This window comes from Ascaphus truei, chromosome 1 (assembly GCF_040206685.1).
Source record: "Ascaphus truei isolate aAscTru1 chromosome 1, aAscTru1.hap1, whole genome shotgun sequence".
Lineage (NCBI taxonomy): Eukaryota > Metazoa > Chordata > Amphibia > Anura > Ascaphidae > Ascaphus > Ascaphus truei.
In genome coordinates this window covers 81,267,761-81,294,982 of record NC_134483.1, presented here as the reverse complement: position 1 = coordinate 81,294,982, position 27,222 = coordinate 81,267,761, and the positions used below count along the sequence as shown (strand labels likewise).

Here is a 27,222-nt window from a genome sequence, read left to right as displayed (position 1 = left end):
TTCAGTGCAGTTCATACAGACACCAGACGCTTGTACGGGAAAAATGTCTGGTAGAGGGACCATGTAACCAAAACTATTTTAAAAAGTATTACACATTGTTCTTGCTTTTCAATTCTACTTTGCAATCTTATGAGCATTTAGTTGCACGGACCACATTTCCATTACACAAGCCACGGTTATCATGAACACAAAGCAGATATTTCCCCTCTGCAGCACAAGGGAAAAATAAAGAGACGCGTATCGTTTGAAAGCAAAACAGGCTGGCTAGGACCTGGATCACAGAAAAATATATCTTTTGCTTTAATCTAAAAGGTAAAATTTGCCACTTTAGCCGCTCCAGTCCTACTTGCAGATGCAGACTGTATTATAAAAACAATAGAAGCTGTTTATATTTCGATGCATCTATCCGTGTTTTTTTTTTTATGGTTTCAATAAAAATTACTGAGCACATTACTTTCACAAAGCTGCACCTTTAGGAACCCATAGGAGTAGGATAATTAGAGAGAGATGCTATTCCAATACATTTTCCATCTCTGGAAAGTCAAAAATCCATTTTAGAACAGCAACCCCAATTGCATGCTTTGTAGAGTACTTTACATTTTCGGAGACATTTTGCTATAACAGATGTGTCTTCAGTGCATAGTTTTCTTAATAAAACAGGGACCAGAGATTCAGCAAATTAATATTTATGATATTTCTTTGGTGGTGGCGGGAGCGGATTAAAGATAGATATTCTCACAGAGTGGACATTATTAATTTGAGGGACCTGTGTGCAGGCGAAAGCGAGTCAGTAATGTAGCCGTGTATATTAACCCTTGTCACATATATAAAAGGCATGTGCTCACAAGTGTGCCATTCGTCACAGATGGTATATTGGGAAGGATTATATTGGGAAGGATTAACGGTATATATGAGCCATTTGAGGGACCTTTGAGGAACATGAAAAGTGGGTCGGATAGATAACAGTGCATTAACCCACGTCACATATACAAGTCACGCGCTCACACAGGTGTAAGGCCTGGGACATGGTGCAGGGAGGAGCGCATGAGCGTCAGTGAGCGCCGTGTGCCGTGTAGGAGGCTTTCGGGAGGCGGAGCTAGCGCGCCACGTCACGGACTGCCATTGGCTTCTGGCAGTCACGTGACCGGCCCTGTGCTTCCCTCAGCGGGAAATCTAAAATTTGTCTGTCGGCTGAAATTCCACACCGTCTAAAGCTGCGCTGATAGGGATAATGTTTCCCCTCAGCACGGTCTTTTTGACCATGTCCGAGGCCTAAATCTGTAAAAAAATAATAATAGCCTATAAGAGGAAGTTCCCCTTTAGGTATGCTGTTTTAATTAGAATTAAAGTAATTTAATGGCAGAGATATGTTCAATGTGTTAAATATTGGTGACAAATGCCTTTAAAACACCATTTTAAAATCACTAGATTTCTATTTGGTCTTTATTTACTACATAGATGCTGAATGGGAGGAGGGCAGAATGCCAAGCTCTGGAGATTAGGCAGACACATGTATGCCCCCTACTAGAAAGCCAATTACAGGAGAAAACAGGAGAAGGATGTTGGATTGCCATGTTTTTAAAACATAATTCACCTTGTTTTATCCTATGTAACAAATAAAGGTCATTAAGTAAATGTGAATGCATAATAATACGGTGACGCGCACCGCGTCTGAATGGGGCCAGATAACTCTTCCCTAGGTATCCTTTATTTAATAGACGAAATGAGTGATTCCCACCACACAGTTAAGGCCATTGGGCACCAAACGGGGTAATTGTATATTGTACAAAGTGGCTGGTTGCAGCGGCCGAACCCCCACATTGACATAAATTGCTGTCAGTCTCGTCCGCTAATACAGAACACTGGTGCTCAAAGTCTGTCCTCAAGACCCCCTCCCCAACAGGTCAGGTTTTAAGGATATCCCTGCTTCAGCACAGGTGGTTTAATCAGTGGCTCAGTCATTTTGATTGAGCCGCCTGTGTTGATGCAAGGACATCCTTAAACCCCGACATGTGGGGGGGGGGGTGTTGAGGACGGAGTTTGAGCACCAATGATGTAGAATGACCCCCTACATGTGCAAGTACAAGTAGGCACCAGCAACATACTGCAATGCAATGCGCCATTGGTCTCTCCAGCCGCAAAAAGCAAGCAGGGGACAAAAGGGCGAGTAACCTAGCTTCGGGTCCTGGGAGCTGGACCAGAGTTATCCTGGTGCTGTACGGGCTGCAGAAAAGAAACCTTCCAATGCTGCATTACTGCGCAACAAATAGGTATTGTATTTCAGATCAAGCTTTGTGGGAACATCAGCCAACATCCCACTTCCACTAGTGAAAACAAACACACAACCTGCCCTTTTATTATTAGGACATTGGGCAAGTGTGAAATGCCAGGGTGGCAGCCTAGTGTCCCTGCGCTTCAGCCCAAAAATGAAAATATATAAAAAAGGAGGAAGTACTCTGAATTAAATACAATCCAAAAAAAAAAAAGGGGGCAAAACAAAAAAAAGAGTCTGAACTAAAAACGGGAGTGACATCAATATTCCCAACTCAAAAACTAAGAAGCATTACACCCTAAATAACTGCACACAAAATAGGTAACAAAAATATACAGAATCTTATGCTCAGACCAGAAAAAGAAACACATGGACGCTGGGTATGAAGAGACCGCCTCTCTGTGCTGCAGAATGTTTGGGGAGACGCCCCCTTTGTCAGATGCAAGTTCCACAGCCGCCCAATGTCATAAATGAACAACGTCACCCGCAAGACCAACTATACACAGTGCAGGAATCAATATATGCCGTTGGTATTGCAGCAATCCTGAAGTCTTTCCCCCCCACAGCCCTACACACACCCGATTTAATACGCAGGATGGAAGCCAGGGGGTCCCCAGAGACGAAACAACATATATTTTTTTTTTAAAGCTCACAGGTCCCCATGAATCTCAAGATACTTGCTGATAAAAGGTGCCTCCTGGTTTCATGCTGGGATTTAAATGGCCGTCCAATAGAAAGCTGCAAAGCTGCGGCTTTCTATCAGTCCACATGACGAACAGCTGGGATTGTGGCTTTAAAATCGAATTCCTGCAGTGGTTTCAAAGTCACTATAATAACTTACCCAGTTATCACAAATTTCCCCAAGTCAATTGTTCTTTGACATACTATCTAAATACAGAAAGCCGACGGAGGATTTGAGAATACACAAGGCTCGGATGAAAATGGTGGAAAATAAATTGAACCCATTTCACTGCCAGGCATCTTGACATTTCCCTATATTATGCTCTTACTTTGATTATTGGGAATTGTATTATTTAATTAAGTTTTTTTTACATAGTAGCACTAAAGACAGGTATATATCCTCTCAATTGCACACAGCGTCAGCAGCTCGCCTGACAACAGGAGAAGTTTGTATGGGGATAAAAGCTGATGGGGTTTTTGTTGCCCCTATAATGGCCTTTAGCTTTACGGCTTGGGTTGCACAACCCTTAATAAAGTTGATACATGCGCTGGCATATATTAAAATGGATAACAGATGGCAAGGACTAGGTTGGTTTTAATAAAAAATGCTGTGACCATTTTTCATCCAAATACTGGTCTGACTGGTTATTATGGTGTTGGGTGGGGGCGGCTTCTGTTAAGGTGTATGGAGGAATTCAGCAATAATGAAAATGCAGTACAAGTCACCATGGTATGTGCCGATAAAACACAGTTCTTAAGCACAGAGTCACCCAGAGCTACCGGACCTGGCATATACTCAACACTGAACAATTTGTCTTTTTAAACTAGCACTCCATTTGAGATTAGTGAGGAACACAAATTAAAAGAGAGACTGTAGCAAACAAGACATGAAACGTGCACTCTAATGGACATAGGAAAAGAGGAAAACTATTTTGTGGATGCATTGAGTTACTGTGAAACTTGCACGTTCATCTCTTTGTATAGAATCACATTGACTTTATCAAGAAAGTTGTTAAAACCGCATTTCTTTGGCACAACACTAAAAATTATTTAGACTCCTAGGCATATACCATGCTTTAGGTCAGGGGTAAGCAACACCAGTCCTCAAGGGTCACCAACAGGTCAGGTTTTCAGGAAATCCCTGCTTCAGCACCGGTGGCTAAATCAGTGGCTCAATCGAAGACTGACAGACCTGTGCTGAAGCAGGGGTATCCTGAAAACCGGACCTGTTGGTGGCCCTTGAGGACTGGAGTTCTCCACCCCTGGATTAGGTGGAGGGTGGCTCACTGAGACAAATCAGCACCTGGCTGTAAAATCAGGATCATTATGCATCATTTTTAGTATTATGCAAGTACAAACAGGATTCCTAATTATCGCACATTTTGCAGAGGACAAAAGGAATTCTCAAACCCGTGCTAAAAGCAGCAGCGGGTAAGGGTGCAGTATGAAGGCCAGGATACTTTGGATAGATATATAGATATAATTAGAAAAACTGTAATAAGCCAACCACTTACTGGGGATTGTAGCTGCAGCCACCAAAATAACTGGTCACTAATGTATTGTTGAAAGTCAAGTTATAAAAAAGTGCCCTCATAGATCAGATGTTCATGTCAGTCAAGAGTTTCCTCTATCCTTAGCCCCTCAGAGGGGGAGCAGCGGCCACTGTGCAAAGTTCTACTAAAAAGGCAAAATACATTCATCAGCCTCATTGTCTTCCTTAGAGAGATTTATGACCCCTAAAGTAGCCGGTTTACTTATTTGCATCTTGTGAAAATGTTTAGCATTTGTCCCGGGGTCAACTACATTCAAACTACAGTACTTCTCTTTATTTGACAAGTGACAATGGCAGCTTAATTACTTCACACACACTACCAAGCTACAACAACAAACCATTACATGGGGCCTGGGTACAGTCTTCTCACCAACACATTGTATAAACCAGTCATGGCATTTGGTTTACCTTGAAAATGGTAAAAATTAACTAAAAAATACTTTTATTTGTCCATTTATTTTGTATTATTTTTTTTTTAAAAAGGAGTCATATTTAACCTATTAAACTGTTGTTAGTTCGCGATCATCCTAGGACTAGACAGTGAATTTTTTGGCGGATTTGTATCCGCTTCAGATCGTCCGGTTCCTTTGGTACACAGATTTTCAGCGAATCCGTAAAAATGAAAAAAAATACAAAAAATAATAAAAAAGTTGATTTTATTTTCATTGACAATTTACGGATTGTTTCCAATGGAGGTTTTGGATTAATCCGCAACGATTGAAACTGGAACAATCCGTCTACAAATTTTACACAGCGCAACGGATTTTGGATGGAAAGCGCGGGAAACTGATGTCAAACAGTTTGGCCCATCTCTTCCTAGGACACAGAGGGAGATTAGTAGAGGAACTAAAATTCTTCCTATGTTTCAACTTGTGATGTTCACATAGTAATGCTTCTAAAAAAAATACTCATTACCCAGATATAGCCCAACACAATTACAGTACTAGTAGCCCTTTTTGCTGCAATGTTGGACTTTCAAACCAGTGCCCTTTTGAGAATCTTAATTGTGCATCATAAGAACTGATCCAAAAAGTGCTGATAGGGTCATTTCAGAACACGATTCCCATTGTCACGTTAGAAGAAATCAGAGCAACACGGAGCAGCAAAGAAAAAATAGGTATTGTACGCCCTATGAGATCATTTATATTCATTCTGGGGGAGCATTGGGATGAAAGTAAAGACTGGGGAAATTGAGCCGCGTCTTGAACCAATAATCCTCCTTGTAACAAAATGTGGGCCCCATGCACAAAGTGGTTTCACCTTAAAGCACATTTGTGCCAAACATTTATTTATTCAGACTGACCCTTAATAAAAATATCACCTGCGGTGCATTTGCATGTCTCAGACTGGTCTGCAACCCTGTCTTTCCCAATTATCGCTTAACAAAAAAGTGCTTCCATTACAGCCAGGGATTCTGGGAAATGACATGCAAATGAGCAGTATGTCACTTAACTTCTTATCCATTTGAACGTGGGACCCTATAAGCTTATGCCTGCTGTATTACACAGCTTTTCTGCACAGTCTGGGTTATAGAAGCATACATTTGTATGTACAGTATATATACACATAGTATGTCATTTGTGTATGGGTAAATATATGTATAGACATGACAAATAAAACACAGACTTTTACTTCACACCTGACCTTTAAAATTTGCCAATACAAATAAAACAGCAAGTAGTCACTACTAAAAATGTAGTGCTTAGCAACGGCATAGGGCTGCGTCCCCGCTAGCGCTGAGCGGGCGGCGCTTGCCGCGGTTACTTAGATACATATATCTATATAAGTCCCCGTGCGCGCTCGTGCGCAGGCACACACGCTCACTCACGCTCGGCGCTTATATAAACAAAAAAAAACAAAAAACTTTCCAGCGTGCTCAATGACCACCGCGCCCCTCCCCCGCGCGCGTGTAAATGCCAGGACACCCGGCGCTCACGCTTGGAGCGCTCTCCAAGCATGAGCGCGCTCCGCGCCAGCGGGGACACGGCTTTAGCACAATATAAAAACCGAATTGTAGAAGATAAATTGCTTCAGTATAACAGTATGTTCTGTACAATTAAAGTAAAATAAAACACACCTCAACATAACACAAGACACACCAATATGATTTTTGTTTTAAATAAGCAGTAGAGTATATCTCTGCATGCACAAAGTAAATAGGGACTGCAAAGTAGCAAATAAATAATTATGAGTACTATATTACCAAAACCTTGTTATGCAGGTAACATCTGGAGTGTCAAGAACGAAGTTGCACTCCAAATATTATGACATTTATAATATAAAGACCATGTAGTAACCGCTTTCATAATTGGGGGAAAAAAATAAAAAAAGTTGACAGAAAGTAGCAATCCCCCATCCAAACTCGTTTAATTTGTTTTATCTTCGAAGAACCAGGGGGTCCATGCAGGGCAGCTGTGATGCTCCTAGTCTGGGACCCCTGATTGCCAATAAATCTGACTTATTTTGCCAGTTTCTGGTAAAAAAATCTACAAATTTCGCTGCCTTGATAACAAATAGAAAGTTACAACATCGCCCGATGACTTTGCAGCTTTGTATTGGTCGCCGGAGGCCAGGCTGACCATGGCGGCCATTTTGTTCTCATGGGCCAGTATTCTTGCCCGGGAGATTCAACATTCATTCTGTTGGCAGCGGAGGGGTCCCAGGACCCAGCAGCAGTGCAGCTCTGCTAAACTCCCCTCCCCCAGAGCCAGTAAATTAATAATGATCATTTACATATGTTTTATCTTTTAAGCTTTATTACTGTGAAAAAAATTTTTTTAAGATTTTGCTCACATACAATCACATTGTTAGAAAATGTGACACCGTGGCCAATTTATTGCAAATTGTAGATGTTGAATAGATCATGTATTTATGAGTCTGGAAAATAAATTAAATCATAATAATATACATATATATATATATATACATACAGTGTTCGACAATCCTATACATTTACACGCCCGGGGCGGGTGGATTTAACCCCCGGGCGAGTAAATATTGGCCCAAGCAGAACACGTGTTTGTTTTTTTAAATTTCCCCCGCTCGCGCTGAAATTTCCCTGCTCGCGCTGGCTGAAAAAAAAAAAAAAAACTCCCCCTACCTGACAGCTTATTGGCGAGCACTCCCAGGCTTTGTGGGTGCGCGGCCGGGCTCTATATGAGCCCGCCCCCAACGAGCGGCCATTCTCTCTCGCCGGAGATCTGTTGGAGAGTAAGTAAGTACTCTCCAATCCTCCATCTTGCGGCCCCTCTGCTCCTTCCCTGCAAGCCCCCTTACTCCTTCCCTGCAAGCCCCCTTACTCCTTCCCTGCAAGCCCCCTTACTCCTTCCCTGCAAGCCCCCTTACTCCTTCCCTGCAAGCCCCCTTACTCCTTCCCTGCAAGGCAGGTGTTCCCCCTTCTCTCCCTGTCCCAGCTTAACTTGGCTTCCCGCTGATTGCAGTGGTCCCCCCCGTCTCGTCCTGTCCCGGCTTCCCGCGCGGGGCAGGAGATAGTAGTGGGGGTGTCCCCCCTTCTCGCCCTGTCCCCGCGTCCCAGGAGATTGCAGTGGGGGTGTCCCCCCCTTCTCGCCCTGTCCCCGGGTCCCGCGCGGGGCGAGAGATTGCAGTGGGGGTGTTCCCCCCTTCTCGCCCTGTCCCCGCGTCCCGCGACATTGAGGGACTGCGGATCAGGTAAGATCCCAGGCGGGATTGCTGCTTTAGATATTGTGAAGCGGGGACGTCCAGACACTGGTTAAGGGGTTCAGGAAACTAGTCATTCACCTGTGGCTTTTATTTCTAGATCTGACATTTACACACTTCCACTCACACACACACATACACATAACAAGGACTAATAGTATAATGTAATAAATACATTTGTCAAAAACGAATGTTGTTCTGACTAGGAATTTATTAAATGTATTTTATTCATATATTTTATTTTAAAGCGGGGTTGGGGGCGGGACTGGGGGCGAGTAGATTTTTTGGTTGGGTGAGTAGATTTTTGGGTGATTTGTCGAACACTATATATATATATATATATATATATATATATATATATATATATATATATATATATATATATATATATATATATATATATATATATATATATATATATATATATATATATATAATAAAGCTGTGCTTCTTTAACAAACTCTTCACCAGCACGTTTAGAGTGCACAGTTTTATTTCCTGCGACATTTTAGCAGCATGTACAAATAATAAATAAGACTCACCCCATTAGCACTAATGAAATCTGCGAGCAGATTAGAATTTCACTTTAGGATCTCGCAGGTAAAACCCACCGCTGCGGTCACCAATTCTGACTCTGTTGCCCATTATGTGTAGAATGAAGTGGGCTTTTGTCAGCAGTATTGTATACAGTTTGCAATATATAGTTCCGCTCAGTGTAATCTGAAGTAATGGAGCTATATGTCTCTCTTGATAGTTGATTATTAATTTAGAAACAGCCCTCTAGGGCAGTTAGTAAGATTATCTTGAAGAGAAACATGCAGTCTGACGATGCCTTGTAGGCAGGGACTCGCTGATCAGAGTCTCGCTTTATCCACTGTGGTGGAAAATGTAGCACTTAAACTTCACTTGTCTTGTTTACATAGCACTTTGCAATTTGTGTTTAGAACATTTTAATTACGTTTTCAGATTAGAAGCTTGAAGCACCTTGTATACCAACGAAAGCAAAAGAATAATAAGTGTATTTATACAGGCATTCCAGTCCCCTTTTATATTCCCATCATGAAATCTACAGTTAGCTGCAATGGCAATCAACAGATCAACCAATATGGGTAATAATTCAGTCATTAGTCAAGTTTTACTTTGTGTAGTCCAAATCATGCGCTTTGCTAGTGTTTACCAAATGGTGATTGGGGGGCCCAGAGTGACAGTAAGTACATGCACCCAGGAGACACAGACAATGAGATAGGAAGGGTGGCGAGAGGCCCCTATTCAGTACACAATTAAGCGGTTTCCCCATGCTGGAGAACATGTCTTTTCCATCATCAAGAGGTATACTATTATTTAATGGGGACACACAAAACGTAGAGCTGATATTTTCCCATCTCTTCTAGTTTTGATAAGTTTGTCCCTGGAGAACATCATACTCTTTAATGCATAGGACCAGGCAGGAGAATGGTAAGAGAGGAGGAGAACTTGTCTTGTGAATATAGTAGGGATGTCCTGCTAAACACGCTGTAAAGATCACATGTTTACCAACTAAGGACCAGATCCACAAAAGGGGGTTTAGCTATAGCACACCTTTACTGCAATGCATATCAAGCTTAATACCCATTTTGCGGATCTGGGTTAAATACTGAAAAAAAAACATTAAAAGGGCCACCCGGAAGTGGTCCCGATTTGGGAATCTATTAGAGAATGGCTACAAAGGATCCTCAATTTGGAGGTCCCCCTGGACCCGTGGCTGTTCCTCGTGGGCAGACGGCCTCAGGGAGTGTCCAATGCGACACACAAATTGGTTATGCATTTTGCAACCGCCACGAGGTGCGAGATTGCAGCAGTGTGGAAACAACAGGAATTACCAACCATACCCAAAATCAGTAACAGAATTTGGCATGTTTGCCAGATGGAACAGTTGACGAGTTGGGTCAACGACTCTGGCTCCAAATTTCTAAAAATATGGGCCGCATGGTTAGCCCAAATAGACATCCCGGGGGTGGACGCCGCCACTATCTTGCACTGATAAGAGTAGGTGCGTTCTCCTTTGACGGAGCAGACGTAGCAGACTTGACGATGACATAGAGACAAAGAGCGTAGAACGCCTTGGCCAGCCACAACAGGCCCGATGGATCCATATATTAAGGTGCAGTTCCTCCTTTCCGAGGAAGCAGTTTCAAGTGCCCCCCCCCCCTACCCCGGACCTATCCCAACACCCAATTGTGTCCCATCCCAGTCCAGTTAGTCATGTATGTCCTTGTGGTGTGTTAAACTCGTAGTTTGTTAAGTCTGTCTGTTGTCTCGTCTAAATGTTATAATTCTGCTGACAAATTTACTTATTACGTAATGTATGCCAATAGGTGGTGACATTATGTATGCATTGTAATACCAAATAAAAATGAAAGTTATAAAAAATAAAAAAAAAGGCATAAAAACAATTTAAAAAAAACAGGATTTAAATCAGTTCAACATCCTTGGCATTCATTGGCTTGTGTTGGTGCAAAGAGGAGTGGAGAGGCGAGAGTAAACGGTATCCAGGCTGGGGTCAAGGCAGGTAGCTCAGGAGCGATGGTCGAGGTCACAGGCCGGGGTCAAGGCAGGGAAGGCTTCAGTGTATGAGCATCAGCACAAGTGAAAGCCTCCGGAACAGGGCAGCTACAGCGCAGGGGATCCAGTACAGGAAGCTTCAGCATAGGAACGGCCTCTGAAAGGAGGAGGCTTTAGGAAACAGGAAGCTTCAGCACAGGAATGGGCTCTGGAAGGAGGGTAGGTACTGGAAGCAATGAAGTCCTCTGAAGCAGGGCATACTGCAGACAGGCCACTGGAAAAGTGAAGCTATAGCGCAGGCGCTTCAGCACAGGAAGGCAGAGACAGGCCAAGCAGAGATGCTTGTGACAAGCACAGGTTACACAAAAGAAAGTCTTCAAGGGATTCAAGAATTATGCTCAGCCCTTTCCTGGTGGAAGGGCTGACCCTAAATAGCACGGACAGCCAATAGGGCCAGAGCTGCACAGAAAGCAGCATCAAGGCAAACTGGAGTCTGAGTTCAGAAACAGCTGATCCCAATTACTCAGTTCAGGGAGAGATTTGTTTGGAACTTCTATAGCCATGTAAGGGTGATTTCCAGCCAAACCCAGTACCGGAAACCCTTACAGATTGTGGTCAGCCAGTGTTTGTAAAGGCTGGTCCATGACAGACTTTTAGAACCAAATTTTTTTTACGATGTTGACAATGATATCATGACAGTGCTGTGCACTGAAGTAGGCTGTGATGAGGAAAGGTCTGAGAATTATGGCATATTGTAAATTCAGTATATTTTAAATACCTATAAGGACTTGCTGCAAAGTACCATCTAAATAATCTCTTCACACATTTGTGACACACTGCTAACATGTGCGACCATACTTCAAATCAGTGTTTTGTTTTTTTTTACATGGGTCAGAGTGGCTCAGTTAGCAAACACATTTCTCTCCATGTATCTGTCTGCTTGAGACTTCGGCCTCGTCCAGGCTCTTCGCTTGCGTGCTGAGGCGCAGGGAAAGCGAGTGCTTTCCGTGCGGTTGCTTGCCCTGCGCTCCATCAGGGGGCGGGCCAGTGGCGTCACGGAGCTGGTTCGCCCTCATTGGGCAAACCGCTCACGGGACCGGCCTGTCGTGCCGGCAAGCGGGGGAATTTTAAAATCTGCTAAGACCTACGCTTCCGCACGCTTGCGGAAGCGTAGGCGAGCCCCTACTGAAGCCGCTCTAATTGCAGCTGTAGGGGCTCAGTGCTGAGCGGGAGCGCGCGTCAGCACGCTTCAGCAAGCAAGCAGTTAACATGGACGCGGCCTTCCACATTACCAACGCTCCTCCACTACATTTTCTGTAGAGCCGTTCAGCCATCTAAACCCGACTTTTACACCATTTCCTAAACGGCTATTTGCAGGATCTCCATTTACAAATGAGTGTCGTCTGTGACTTTGACATGATCTTGAGAAATTTAGATCGATCTGGTGATAACTCAAACTTCCATGGAATGCAGGCACCAACCATAAATAGTTCACATCGGTCATGACCTTGAACATTATAAAATCAATAAAGTAGCATCTACATTCCCCCTTTCTTTTTACATGATCTAATTTGCGGGTCTTAAGATCACAAGGGAAGATAAGAGCACTCCAATGTTAAGATCTCTTATTTTTCAGTGTTTTTTAGCTTTCCGGTGAAACCAAAAAAAAAAAAAGGAAATAGACCAGAAAAACAAATACTGAAAATAAAACACACTTCTGCAATGCATGCGTGTTTCCCAAGGTACACGTACACACACAATCAAATCATTGCAGCCAATTTAAATATCCTTTCCTCCATCAAAAGCCTACAATTAAAAAAGATAAAGTCTCAAGAGCAGCAGGTCTCCAGAAGAAATAAAGTGGTTATGATCTATATGACCGCTAAAAGACACACTATAAATTGTTTAGGGGTAGGTCATCAGCATATGGCCTAGGCAACAATATACAGCAGCTGCTAAACTCCATCTTCTTCCCTTAATTCTCCCATTATCGGAGGCACAATACCCAGGAGAAACGGTTTGCGTCCCCATCAGCTTTTGCCTCTGCCAAAAACAAGCCAATCCCTTTCCAATAATATAGTAGATATCAACCCCCTTCTTAATGGCTCCCATAGTGAAGACCACACACTGAACAGCCATGCTCCCATTTCCTCCAGATACAATTTCACTCTCCTCAATCTATTCAAGAAATCCCAATACGAGAATTAATTATGGCCAACCCCAGCTGTTCCGCTACTGATACTCCTACACAGCGACACACACCACTGAAAAACACATTTATATTTTCGGCTATTCACTTAGATTTATTTTTCAGTAAAGACATTATGGAATAAAATGTAATTATGGTTGGCGAGTTTATAACCCCTGCTCGGTCAGACGTGGCCTGCAAAGCAGCGGGCAGTGAAAGGGTTACAGATGACAGCTATGATGACATCTCACAGCTGCTTTAGAATTGTGCCCTAATTGCTGTATTAAAAGAAGGCATCTCAGAGTACTCGCCACTTGCTCATGTTCCCTTTGCATTCAGTGTGAAAAGTTTCTACATGGCTGCCAGCCCAGTGCTGGCTAAATATTGATGCATCACTTACAATTTGCAGGCAATCAGATGTGAAAATCGTGTTAAAATAAAAAATGACTTGCATACAAAAAGGAATTGCCTATGTGGGTGTTATGTGCACGGTGTCGAAAATACTCATTTGACCTATAACAATACAAGAGATCTATGAAAAGCTTATACATGTGTGAGTTTGCTGTAAAATTTGATTTTTAATAAATAAAACAGGGGGACGGGAAACAAGGATGGCACTAAAAAAGCTGCATGGTCACATGATCAAAATGTGTTGCATTGATCACGTGACCTGGGATTTTTTTTAAAGCAGCAATCCCAGCTATAAAGTTTTTCTGTTTTAAGAGAAGTGAGCCCAGGGTGGACTGGGAGGGGGTCTACCGGACAAACAATATGGCAGCTGGGGTCAGGGCAGCTCCTAATTACGTTGCAGCACGTTTGTAGTCCATCGCCATGTTCGTAGTGTGTGTCAAAACTGGCACGCGCACACACACACACACACACACAAACACACACACTATCACTGGAACCAGGAAGGGTTCCTGTATCTAAAACACGTCATCGCTTGGTATACTGTAGTAGGCAAGCCCCCAGGATATGAACGAAGTTGAGCGCTCACGCTTTGGACGTTCAAGGAACGTCTTCAGCACTCTGTTCGTTTAACAAAACATTTGGGGGGGAGGGGGTGGGAGGGAAATGGCAACATGCACAGTATTTGCTGTATAATGTTTGACGGTCATTCTGCAGCATTGTGCTCTTACTGCTCTACGTACGTATTGTGGTTTTCTGCGAAGAAAATATTATTTCATTTGCTTCATAGGTTACCCTTCCATTGAAACACTAGAAATATGCAGGCCTATTTATGCACACAGTGATTTCCTGTGAGCCTCATTGACTTCGAGTCAGTTTTGCTGCTTTTCCGCATTGGCAGTCTAATAAACTTCCACATAGTCTCACTAATTGAAGTGCTTTGTTTTCCCATTTAAAAAACAGCAATGTTGTGTTGATATGCCCCAAACGTCACCGATCAGTCCTTGGAGAGTCTCCGGGTGTATGCAGGTCAAATCAGAGTGCATAGTACAGCCAACAAATGACTTTTCACTTCCTCATTTGCACATGGACGAAACATACACACCACCCCAGTCCAACAACGGGCAGCCAGGTCACTAAAATAAACGCATGATCTGTTCTGGCAGCTAGTGACTTATTTGTTCCACTCATTTTGGTTTTAGCTTACCTGCTAAATATAAAGTTCAGTCTCATTTATTTTCCCTGCACTGGAAGTGATTCATTAAACAGCAGCAAGCCTATTGAAATGTATAAGCCTGGAGTGAATAGTATTTATAGAAATATTAGTCTGAAAGTAATAGAATAACTGGCTACCATGTCATTTGTCTAAGAAGTAATTATTTCTACACATCTTGAATCATTGGAACATGTTTAGCTTTATCCAGGCATTTCTTTTGACCCTCTGTGTGGAACTGCCCCTTTGACAGGCTTTCAAATAAACTGGCCCTGATAAGCAAATTGTTATGACTTCCACTGCGAGAGAGAAGCACACACAGAAACGCTTCATTACGGCCCCACAGCAGCTTGGGATTGATATTAGACTTCCATGGCTCTCTCTTTGTGGTTTTAATCTCGCTTTACAATTGAGCCGACTTTGGTTTCATAGGTGTGGTATTTCTTGTTTGTCTCACCATTCAAAAGAAATTTGAGAAAAAAATAAATTAAAAAAAAAAGGCACCAAAATGAACTTTGAAGAACTAGCCTACAGTACAGAGAGCAGAGAGCACTGTCCTAGGGTTGCAGACACTGCAGCCTGACCGCCAATGTCCTCCTAGGGATGCAGACACTGCAGCCTGACTGCCACTGTCCTCCTAGGAATGCCGATACTGCAGCCTGACCGCCACTGTCCTCGTAGGGATGCAGATAATGCAGCCTGACTGCCACTGTCCTCCTAGGGATGCAGATACTACAGCCTGACCGCCACTGTCCTCGTAGGGATGCAGACACTGCAGCCTGACCGCCACTGTCCTCCTAGGAATGCCGATACTGCAGCCTGACCGCCACTGTCCTCCTAGGAATGCCGATACTGTAGCCTGACCGCCACTGTCCTCGTAGGAATGCAGACACTGCAGCCTGACTGCCACTGTCCTCGTAGGGATGCAGATACTGCAGCCTGACTGCCACTGTCCTCCTAGGAATGCCGATACTGCAGCCTGACCGCCACTGTCCTCGTAGGGATGCAGATAATGCAGCCTGACCGCCACTGTCCTCGTAGGGATGCCGATACTGCAGCCTGACCGCCACTGTCCTCATAGGGATGCAGACACTGCAGCCTGACTGCCACTGTCCTCCTACGGATGCAGATACTGCAGCCTGACCGCCACTGTCCTCGTAGGGATGCAGACACTGCAGCCTGACTGCAACTGTCCTCGTAGCGATGCCGATACTGCAGCCTGTGCTCACATTGAACCTGCCCATTCAGCAGGTTCTCATTGCACCCTAACCTCCCTGCAAGCCGTTTCCACTCTATCCTGTTTAATGGCTACTCAAGTCACGCACCTCCCCTGAATATGAGTGCAACCTACCAGGGAATGAAGTCCAGAGTTTTATTATTTGCCAAGAGTTTTGTTGAGATAAACCGTATGTCAATACATGTGAAGGTTTTTTTATGTTTTTTTTATTACACGGATGTCAATAAAGCACTTTGTTTTATAAAAGTCTTTTTCCCATACTTTCATCAACGCCCAGCCTGCACCTGCCTGAGAGGCTGAGCATTGCCATTGTACGTAGCTAATCTGATGTGACCTCCTTTAGAGCCGGGTAAGGAGAGATATATAGACACACACACACACCTTGTCATAAATTCCAATTTTCAAATGCTCACAACATTAAAGGCATAAATACCGGGCCAGGCTAAACAAAGCAGTTTTGCTAAGAGTTGTGGTATGAATAACCTACGTCACAAAACCGGTTTTATAGTTTCTGCTAACCAATTAACTTTTTTTTTGAGAGAGAGAGAACAAAAACACACAGCTGAACAGACTATTACTAACACATCTCCACCATTAACCATTTTAAGCAACGTAGTAGGGTAACCCGTAATCCTGTACTCGATTCCTTGAACTCCATGTTATACCGTAACATTGGAGACCAGATATAGAAATTGGAAATTAAAAACAAATCATAAAAAGAGGTCATGAGCATTATGGGTCCCAGGGTCGTTGATTAGGGACAAATCACACTCCTTCAAAAGTAGTTTTTAGCCCATAGATTTTCTCTACTGATTAACTAAATTTTTCCATTAAAAAAAAAAAAAGTTAATGATAGATTAAATCGAGATGAAAAACTAGTGGTGGGGGAGGGGAGTTCCACATATCTTATCCTTTGCTCTGTCCAGGCAAAGACACGCTACGGAGAACTTCCTTTACTAAACTCATCCCCAGCACTGTGACAAGAAGGATCGGGGGTTGCAAAAACTCCGGCCCTTTTTGCTTTGCCATTACAAACTATAATTAGTCATTACAGCCCATCGATTGCAGGGAACCAACACAATGAGTAATGATGTGTGCGGTGGAATGCCAAACAGAGGTTCTGCGTAAAAAAACAATTGCGGATCATTTCCTTGCCAAGCAAATGGGAATGAACCCCGTTCGTTCCCAGATTTAACCTGTTTTTGTCCAATTAAGAGACCAAAGAACCTCCATTAATAAAAAAGCAGAATCCATGATGTTTATTGTATTTGTAACATAGGATTGAAGCAGGGGGACTCTGCAGCTAAACCCCATAAATTTCAGCTCTGTGGACTCCCTGCCTCCAGAGATAAGACCTCCATAGGGGATTCGGGTGCCTCCAGAGACAGACCTCCATAGGGGATTCGGGTGCCTCCAGAGACAGACCTCCATAGGGGATTAGGGTAGCCGCTCTGTTCAGCTAACAGGGTTCACGTAATGTAAGGCCTCGGCCATGCTTACCGCTTGCTGGCGGAAGCGTGCTGAGGCGCACTCCCGCTCAGCACCGAGCCCCTACAGCCGCAATTAGAGCGGCTTTAATAGCGGCTCACCTGCGCTTCCGCAAGCGCAGGTCTTAGAGGAATTTTAAATTCCCCCGCTTGCCGGCACGACAGGCCGGTCACGTGAGCGGTTCGCCCAATGAGGGCGAACCAGCTCCGTGACGTCACTGGCCCGCCCCCGGCTAGTGACGCGCCCGCCCCCTGACGGCGTGTGCGGTAAGCAACCGCAAGGCCAGGGAAAGCACCCGCTTTCCCTGCGCCTCAGCGCGCCTCAGTACGCCAGCAGGGAGCATGGCCGAGGCCTAAGAGTTTCAAAGCTCACGTGCCCTGTGGGCCAAATGGAAGCTGTGACGTTACCAGGTTCAGCTTACCATTGGCTCACGGGAGCTTTAAACTTTGCCGAGATACCGGTACCACTTTTGGGAGGTCTGTATCTCTGGAAGCAGGGGGTCACCGGAGCTGAAATTACTGGGGTTCAGATCCCGTGCTTCAAACCTGTTAAAAAATAATAATTAAAAAAAGTGCGTGAATTTGCTCCTTTTAAAAAAAAAAAAAAAAAAAAAAAAAAAAAAGTGTGTCCTGGGGCATAGGAGAGATGGATATTTGAAGAAAAAGTGCACTTAGAGGCCCTCAGGGACTGAGCTAAGGTGACAGACATTCAATTAATGAAACTAAAAGCAAATATGGAGAGCAGGAGAAAGTACAAGCAACAAATAGCCAAATGTGATACGCGACGGTTTACTAGAACCAGAAAGTAAACATTTTCTTATTCCATTTCATTGATGTAAACTACTTCCGCTAGATTATAAAGGGGAAGGAACCATAAACAACTCTTTGCGTTAATGTAAATATAGACATGTCAAAAAAATTCCGTAAATCCAATGTGAATTCCGCAGGTGTGACATATTGTGCAATAATATAGGGCAGTGCAGCATAGAGATAAGGATAACTGGGGACAGCCCATCAATGAACAGCTTTGACCAAACATTACTTTTGTATCCACTCCAACATCTAGTGAACAAATTCAGTATCCCAGACCTGGGATACAACTTTAAACTAGAATTGTAAATTCTCAAATGAGAAGGTACAGACAGTCCAACACACAGATCTTTCACGTCCACACTTACTACATACAACCTTTATTATGGCACATAACGGCACTTTCTTCCCTCTAATGCAGTTTTAAAACCGGGGTTACGCAGCATCCTGGGATACCGTGAGATGATCAATAGGGCACCGCAGGATTTCCCCGTTCTCCCGGAGCAGGGCAGTTTCCTCCACCCCGATTGGTTGCTTCTTGGTAATGCAACCAATCAGGAAAAGGTGGCAGGAGCCTGGGGGTGGGGAGGAGGGGGGTGGCCAAGCAGAGTAGGCAGCAGCATGGGCAGTGTGTGTGTGTGTCTGTCCTGTGTGTATTTATTCTGTCCTGCTGTGTTTTCTTTGACTGTCTCTGTCCCCGACTGTCCTGTTGTGAGGTGACTCAGCAACTGAGCACCGATTACGAGTGCCTTGAGAGAAAAAGGGCTGGAACCACTGCTCTAACGCATGCTCTATTTAGACTTTGGGTGCCCTATAGATATACAGTAGCTATGTCACGGGGTCTGACACTCCAGTGACCCCATGATGTAGTAGTAGCTACGACATCATAATCCTACTAGTTTTCCTAGAGGAGATGACGTTCTACATTCCGGTGGAACACAGGACACGATTTACCACTAAGCGGAACGGAAGAATAATGCCGTCCCCTTCCGTCGTGAGCTCCGCTTCAAGGGGACGACACTCAAAAAGATTAATCATGTATGTACTGCTTCTATTACTTTCCCTAAACATCACTTAGAGATTGTAAGACCTTCAGAGCAGGGACGCCATTCTTTTATGGTTTGCTTTTATATCCATCTTTTCTTATTGTGCGCCCTATTTCCAGGTATCGGGTTTGGTAGACTATGCCTGTAATGCACTGCAAACGTGGTTACCAATACATTAATGAAAACACACACGCGCCTTTTAGGCCCAGATTTACTAAGAAGTGGCAGAAATTCCGCATAAGAGAATATACTTGTGTAAATCTGCAGGTTTACATGGGTTTCAGATAAATGACTTTGCCCCCTTTCCTGGTCAAGAGGTCTGCGAACCAACATTTTGCAATCTGTAAACCTGGGCTTCCCCAAAATCATAATATTAATTTTTTAAGTAAAATACGCCTCCACTTGAGGCTGCGATTATAGTGCGCAAGATGGCACGAACAAAATGCAGTAGCTCTATCGGGCCGGCCATAGTGCGTGCCACCATGGAAGAGCGACCACGAGGCACAATTTTAAGCCGACAAATAATTTCGTTTTTTTTAATCACGGCCGCGGTTCAGCTAATGAGAGCGAACCAGCCTTGTGACGTCACGGCCACGGCTCCCCATCAGAGTGCAGGGATCGCTCGAGCGACAGGCGCGCACGCCTGCACTATAAACAAAGCCCAAAGGAGCATAGCAATACTTTACAGTCAGTTTAAGAACAAAATTAAATTACACACAATTCATTTCATTAGGCAGGAAAGGCCAGAAGGAAGAAATAAGTCTTATACAGTGCCCAAAGAAGTGGTAAAGTCAATATACACCTGAGCTCTAACGGTAGCGAGTGCCAGACCTCTGAAGCTGCACACGAAAAGGCCCGCAGAGCGTGCAGTACTCTTGGCACAGAGAGGCAGACTCCCATGAGGACCTGAGATCATAGGCAGTGTCCCTCCGAGGCATCAAATAAGACTGCAGATAGGGAGGCCCTTGGCCTTGCAAGGTTTTAAAGCCCATAACAGTCAACTTGTAGCGAATACGGAAGATCACTGAAAGCCAGTGCAGATCGTGCAGGATGTGAGTAATATGTTAAAAGCGAAAAACACGCCCGAGCTGCAGCGTTCTACACAAGCCGGATCCTCCACAGCAGGCACAACGAGTCTTGCATATAAGCATTCCTGTAGGACTGGACGCAAACTCCAAATTTGTTTTTTTTTTTTTAATCTGTCTTCACAACTGAGGCCACTTTGGGCGCATGTTGAGACTCGGGTCAGAGAGGATGCCGAGGTTACGAACCTGGAACATGGGCAGCGGTTGTACACCATTGATATGGGGCAGCTGCCATTGTAGTGCAGTCCCACCAATACTAGCCAAGTCCCTCAGGCGATGCAGCAGCAGCACCCTATGATCACTGGTGTTGAAAACTGAGACACTGATTGAGCTACCTGTACTGAAGCAGGGATATCCTGAAAACATGACCTGTTGGTAACCCTTGAGGACTGGAGTTGCCCACCCCTGCTCCATGGCTCAGAGTTAAGCAAATCACTAGGCTTAACCATTTCCAGGTAACCTTTAGTAGAATCTAAGCTAGTAATACTTGCCATCACAACCAACTTCTACTTTCCCCTACCCCTATTCAATACGACAAAGGCAGCAACACACATACATACAAATACATATGCATACAACAGAGGCTAAACATTACACACAATATATTTACCAAGTGGTGTTGACACTTTTTGGCACAAGAAAACATCCCTTCAAGCAAATGGGCCAGGATGAGTCTTCTGGTTCCCGTTAACCCTTTTGCTGCCTTTATGTTACCTGGACGTCACGAGGGCGGCGCTACAGGGACCCTACATGATGTTCTAGGCAGGTTATGCTATTCTTTGCTAGTTTCATCGGAGCAGCTTTTACGGTTAGAACGCCACTTCCCTTCTCCCTGAAGAACGGTGCAACTCAGATGCCGCCGGTTTCCCGGCTGCAAAAGTGTTAATGAAAACAATTGAGCCTGTGAGCAGGGCCCTCGTTACCTGCTTGCTTGTTTATCCCTACCTGGTATAGAGCGGCTTAATGTCATTTACATCTCAGTAACCCCACCGTACGATAATAAATAGATCACAGCTACAGAAAAGTACAATTTTTTTTTTTTTAAATGGTCTCTCAAATAACTTTGGCCGCAAACTTATTAAAAAGTGCACTAATTCAATTACTACCAGATTTATTATATGTTACCAGGAAGGTAAACATTCACCGTTACCCCACATTTTGAAGAATATCCTGGGCACACAGTTATGATAATTACATTGTTACATATAGTCATTGTTACATTAAATGAACAGGATTATACTTAAAGCCATTGCATGAACAGTTAAAGATATGTTATAGGTGTATGTAGAGGGCAGACAGTATCTATTTTTTTTTATTATAAAGGAATTACACTAATGCACCTCTTCTTGCCTATATAAGAGACTATGGGGTCTGTTTACCAGTCTGCTGGATGCAAGCGTGGGGCAAAATATGAGCAACAGCCGCACCACAATTATCAAAGAAAACGCTTCCCACGGAAAGCAACAGCATATTCTCCTTTGATAAATCTGCAGTAGGTTTTGGGTTTTGCAACTGGAAGACTTTGATAGAATAAACAGGACACTTTAACCCTTTGTGGCGGAGGGGCCGCAGCCTCGGCGGCACATTGTGATCACCAAGTCACTAATGACATGAACAGAAGAGGGGACACTTGCTCCAGGCAGATCATATTAAGTGCGTTACAGGAGCACAGAGCGCAATCTCCCCTAGAAAACTAGCAAAAAGCCCATAACGTACTCACTACGTCATGGGGCCAATGGACTGCCAGACCCTTAGTAAAGTCAGAGGGGTCCCACAGAGCTCAACCGGGGTTCTCAGCTCTGAAGACTCCCCCTCAGCTGCTGATAAATATAACTTGCATTTGCGGCACCGTATCCATGCCACCGCGACCATATTGTTCGCCAAGTATTTGTGGCCGTGAGATTTAAGGATTTATTTACCAGCAACAGCAGTTCAACCCCGTGGAACCCCCATAACTTCTAAAGTGAAAACAAAAAACCTGCCCACCTCCAAATAATACAGAGCACAGAAAGCTCAACTAACTTCTTATCACAGAGAACTGGAACACGTGCTAAAGGATGCGGCAGTGAAAGTGTTAGTGATATTGCTGTCAAATGCAACAGGATTCAAATGACAGCGCATTAAAAAAAAAAGGAATGACAAGGTAAATGAACTAAAGCAGTTACAAGTAGGTAGGTGCGTGGTCCAGACAGACGCAAACAGGGTTATATGGGGACTTCCATTACTGGAAATGTTACACTCTGCCCATCCGACAGGATGGGATAGGGGCACAACATGAGTAAATGGACAGGTTTATGGCCCATCAAGGGGCATTTATAGCATTGGGATACAAGTACGTGTAAGCGCAATAGGTTTATCAGTCTAAGTGTATGACGTATAGCAGAAATAGAAGCATTTTCGCCAGTGCCACAACATACTGTAAGAGAGGCGGCAGAGGGTTTGTGGCAAGCGATTGCAGAACGCCATTCTCAAACTGGTAGTGGCCCAGAGGGCCACACAGTCTCTGCGGCCCAACCACAAGCACTATCACAACCGGAAATTTCGTGAATACAGACCGTACAATTTTCGACTAAGTAACCTAAACGCTTGAGGAGGTAAGTTTTTCATGTTCATTTAAAATGCCACAACAAAACAAAAAACTACTGTGAAGCAGCATCCGGGTATTAGCCAAAACGAAGAGGAAAGAATAATATATAAGTGATCCTCCGGGTTATGTGCAGATTTCACGTTGGTCCTGTAATGAAAACTTTGCATTGTGGAGCTGTCAGCAGAGCGCGGGGCTGTCTGATTAGGGCCAGTTTTGCTGTGCATGCCTTGAAATGAACAAAGAGCTCCACTGTGTGTAACGAAGAGGTGGAAGAATTAAATCCCAAAGCCACGTACCTCCCCCCTACCCCCCCCACTCCCTCGGCAGATAAAAGTTTGATGGAAACTGTTTCAGCAACACACACACACAAAGAAGTATGGAGGGCAGGGGGAAAACGAGGAAGTTTAAACCTATTGAGCAAACTGCATCACTATAGTAATTAACTTTGCATGGCATTGCAAGCCCCTGCGGCTGAGATAGGGTTAATAATTCGCAGGCCACTCTCAGAAGATTGCAGCACTATGCAACTTTCTAGTACAAAAAGTTTGCGCTCTTTTGGCCCAAGTTTGTATGTAATAAACGCTTTGCTGATGCTTCAACCCCATTAGTTTTTACCCTGTTGCATAGGTAAGGGCTGCTCTGAAACAATAACACAGCTCACAGCATACATTTCAAGTGCATAGCGCTCCAACCTATGACCTGCTATCACACCTCATACTTTGCGTCACTTTGCTTAGACACACAAGTAACAACTCCAGCTCCAAATCGAATTTTGTGCGACCGGTAAATCGACAGCAGGTTCTCTTTGCAACGCACAGCACCTCTCCGCTACTCTGTAAATATGAGATGTATTGCGTTTCTCAACTGCAAAGCAACGCCATCGCAACCACTTTGTGCGTACAAGGCCGGACAGCGACACTACCTGCAATAAGCCGCTTCCGCAGCCCGGTCTGCTCAACATAGATATGGAAAGGTCTTTAAATTTGCTTTGCAGAGTTTGTTTGTTTTCTTAAATTTGCCGTTTCTGCGTCATTTTGGCAAACGTTCACATAGCTCAAAACGTTGCCTCTTTGCGACACAAGTTAACGAGAACGGCTGTGTAGAAAAGCACTGAGCAAAGTTGGCCGACAGCCGCAAAGAATTTCGCCAAAACCGATAAAGCAAAACTCACCTGGTTCGCAAACTTCAGTGAACATGTCACACACCTCTACGGTTCAAACAACAACAACAACAACAACAACATACTGCTGGACCCTTTCTTCGGAGGACTGTTCAGCACCCACATCCGTGAGACCGTGACTCCTAACCACAATGCTGCATCTGTTATTCTGCACGGTGCGCTCGGAATAACATTCCCGACTGACTGCCGCACATTATTGCCCCAATCCGGTAGGCGATCCGAGGCGCAACCACTGGGAATTTTTAGCATCATTTTGCAAGCAAGAGGTGGAATCTGCACCGACAAACGATACCCAGAGCGTAAACACGAGTTATTAACCATGTCTACACACAATACCTCCTTACCTTACTCGAGTGGGAGTTGATTTTTCTGCTTCACTTCCTTCTCAAAACACCACTTTTTTCATATATGAAAAAAAAAGTGGCGTTTTGAGAATTAAGTGAAGCAGAAAAAAATCAACTCTTTTCAAAGATAGGAGATATAGCCACAGAACGGTATCGTCTATTCATTTTTGATTATTAAGCTCGGCTAACACGGTACAGATACCTTTATAGATATGTATATATCCAAACACAGCTTTCTTGTTTTTAAGTAAAAGATTTTTTTCCCTCCACTTTTATTTATTTTTTTACCTTTTTCCTGGTAGACGGATAATCCGGACAGGTCTCCAGCGGCAGATAAAAAACAATTAAATTACACAAAAAAAAGAGTGTAGAAGTTCCAAGCAAAATGAAATGAAGCTTTTTTTTTTTTTCACCCCCCCCCTTTCGTAGTCCTGGAGGCTGAGCGATAAAAACAAGGATTTAAAATATATATATATATATGCATAAAAGGAAGAGGAAAAAAAAAAGGAAGCAGAAAAGTCCTGGAGGAGGAGATGAAAAGTAAAGAGAGGGTCAGATCTCAGAGGGAGAGCTGGAGGTCTGTCTTCCTGCAGACACCCAGCACACACCCCCAGCTCCTCCTGGGGGCTCCCTGTATGTCAGAGAGGGTCAGCAGGGTGCTATTAGGGGGGTGTATGATCGTATTATAGAGCCGCACCCTGCACACAGAGACACACACACAGCCCGGCCAGGCAGCACTCTCTCTCCTCCCCTAATACTGCTGCCAGCAGCACACACTCCCCTCCCCCCTCTGTCTCTTCTTTCTCCTCCCCTCTCAGCAAAGGTTGCCTCTCTTGCACTCTCACTTCCTGAAGCGTCTCGTTTCTCCTCTGCTCTGGCCCCAGACTTGGCTGTCTGTTTCTCCTCCCCTTCCTCTCTCTCTCGGTGTGTTTCCTACGCTTGCAGTCTCTCTTGTGTATGATTGTATGTCTCTCCATATTAGGCTGTGTACCTCTCGTTTCATTACTCTTTCTTTTTTTTTTAGCCGAAGCGGTCTCTCCCAGTCTCTCTTTACTTTAATCTCCTCTGCTCTTTTTTTTCAGACTTGTTTTTAATGTTTGTCTCCATTTTCTCTAGCACTCTGCCTGACCTTGTTATTAATCTACTGGTCTGGGTCTGGTCCAGCAAGGGACAGACATCCACCCCCAGGGTGGGGGTGCACAGCTGAGAAGATGCCCTGCGGTGACCCCTTTAGGGAAGCAAAGGTCACATAGTTGGTCATGACCCCATGTCACCCTGTTTATTTAACCCTTCACTTAACTTTGGCAGAAAATGTGTTCATCCGATACTATATGTACCTTGCGTGGCGTTAATAATGCAATAAGGCTACAATGGACTGACAGCAAATGAGTTAATACAATAAAAGGGTCAATTTGATATGGCACTCAAATTGTTAGTGATAGGGTTAATGCAATAAGCCAAGTGAAACGGTCAATACTCAATACTGCACCTAAAGATGGACAGTGAAGGGGTTAATACAAAAGGAACCAACCCATGGACAGCAGTGAAAGGGTTAATATGGTACGTGGCACCCAGGATCAGGCAGGAAAGGGTTTAACCTTTAAGGCTTTTGTGGCTAACAGTAAAGGGGGTTAATGCATAATGATGCACCCAGGCTGTGATGGGGTAAATACCAAGGCACCCTGGCAGTGAATGGGGTAAATACCAAGGCACCCTGGCAGTGAATGGGGTTAATACACCGCATGGAACTCTGGCAGTGAAGTAGTTATTTCACCATAAATTGATGGGCATGTCTTCTTTTTTTCAACCACATCTATGTAAATAAGGTGCACTGGCAGTGAATGGGGTTAATACATACCGAGGCGCACTGACAGTGAAGGGGTTAATACACAAGGCATCCCCACACTGGCAGTGAAGGCGTTAATACACAATAAGGCACCCCGACACTTGTGTGTATATATAATGTTTTACCAGGAAAAAAAATACATTGACAGTAATTATTCACGTATGTCCCAACACTAGCAGTAAATGTGTCACTGCACAGACACCCAGTGACTGGCAGAAAAGGGTTAATAAGCTATAAGTCAGGCAGGGTTACCAACAAAATAAGGCCCCCATATTCCAGGCTACCCTTGGGAGTCAGACTCTACCGCAGAGCCTGCGTGTTACAGCCTAGGTACAAGTGTGCAGCTATTGCTTCATTCATGCAGTGCGAAGCGTTTATAGTGTACTGTTTTATCAGCAAGAAGCGCCAATGTGTAGTAAGCCATTATTTTAATTAAACTCTCCTGCCTTCCACACACAAAAAAAAAAAAAAAGCTTTATACACTCGGCTGAGCATACTGGCAAACTCTCCCTATGTTCCCTGTACTGTATTCTTTGTGAAGCGCTGAGTACACTTTTGGCGCTATATAAATAAAGACATACAATGTGTGTGGGAGACCACTTAATGATTGACTGAAAATTATACCATTTTTCTTTTTCCCTGTAAAAAATGAACCTAACCCAAAAGCTAGTCAGTGGAAAATGAGGTGTCCCACATCTTCCTACCATATCCCCCTGAAAAGAGAGTTTCCATTTGTCGGTCAGTATGCCACAGACACAACAATGGGCTCAAACACCTAAACACTCTCCCCCCCCATGTGAAACATGGCGGACACAGCTGTCTGCCTTTCATCTCCCTCCCTGCATTCAGGGACCAAGGGGGGGACATGTCTCTTTTGGAGTGAACTGTTAAGAGCCAATCACAGTCGGAAGATCAAAGCTGAGGAGCACATGAGCCAATCAGTGAGCAGGGCTTGCCAGGCAGAAGGTGGGAGGGCTGCACACAGTTGTGAGAGAGCAGAGGGTCTCCATGAGTCCTTTGCTGCATATAACAATACACATGGGAGAAGGAAAAAAAACACACACTAT

At 44.1% G+C, this 27,222-nt stretch overlaps 1 protein-coding gene across 7 annotated transcripts in view; it reads right to left on the bottom strand.

Moving 5' to 3' along the window:
* The window catches only part of ERBIN (erbb2 interacting protein), a 199,367-nt gene extending 174,264 nt beyond the window's left edge, over window positions 1-25,103 (bottom strand). For 3 of the 7 annotated variants that reach the window (XM_075590296.1, XM_075590325.1, XM_075590335.1), the window contains exon 1: window positions 24,598-25,103. The gene's annotated coding sequence lies outside the window, so the exon portion shown is untranslated. Of the gene's footprint in view, window positions 1-23,956; window positions 23,978-24,597 lie in introns of those variants that run through there. The other 4 variants (XM_075590345.1, XM_075590315.1, XM_075590354.1 and 1 more) reach the window with 3 other exon arrangements.
* Between the last annotated feature and the right edge of the window lie 2,119 nt (window positions 25,104-27,222).